Source organism: Mastomys coucha, unplaced genomic scaffold (assembly GCF_008632895.1).
Source record: "Mastomys coucha isolate ucsf_1 unplaced genomic scaffold, UCSF_Mcou_1 pScaffold5, whole genome shotgun sequence".
Taxonomy (NCBI): Eukaryota; Metazoa; Chordata; class Mammalia; order Rodentia; family Muridae; genus Mastomys; species Mastomys coucha.
The window spans coordinates 48,542,390-48,542,936 of record NW_022196911.1 but is presented as its reverse complement, the minus strand read 5'-3'; positions in this window follow the sequence as shown (position 1 = coordinate 48,542,936).

The window sequence follows — 547 nt, the reverse complement described above, 5'->3', positions numbered from 1 at the left end:
TGACCATGTTGGGAAAGGAACAAATAAAGAGTTTCAGGTCCCACCCACCCAACCAGCAAGTTCACCTTTCTGGCACCGACAGTTTTAAGCGGAAGGCAAGAGATATACACATCCATAATTAAACAGTCCTAACCAGGGTGTGTTCCCTCTCGTCACTGACCCACCCATTATTGTCTGGCTCCCCTGTGTCTCCAAGGTGCTCTCACAAGTCGTCAGAAGCGCCTCCTGGAAGCCAGCTTCCTCATCCGATGGCATCAGGCCCAAGCATGGGATTCCAGGGACACTGTAATTCTTTGGAGTGCTTTGTATCACTAGTCTGATAGCCAAAGGGAGAGGCACAACTATCTCTTTAGAGTAAGGATTCTTTTCTTGTTTTTGTTTTTGTTTTTGTTTTTGTTTTTTTGAGACAGGGCTTCTCTGTGTAGTCCTGGCTGTCCTGGAACTCACTTTATAGACCAGTTCGAGGCTGGCCTCGAACTCAGAAATCTGCCTGCTTCTGCATCCCAAGTGCTGGGGTTAAAGGCATGTGCCACCACCGCCCCAACTT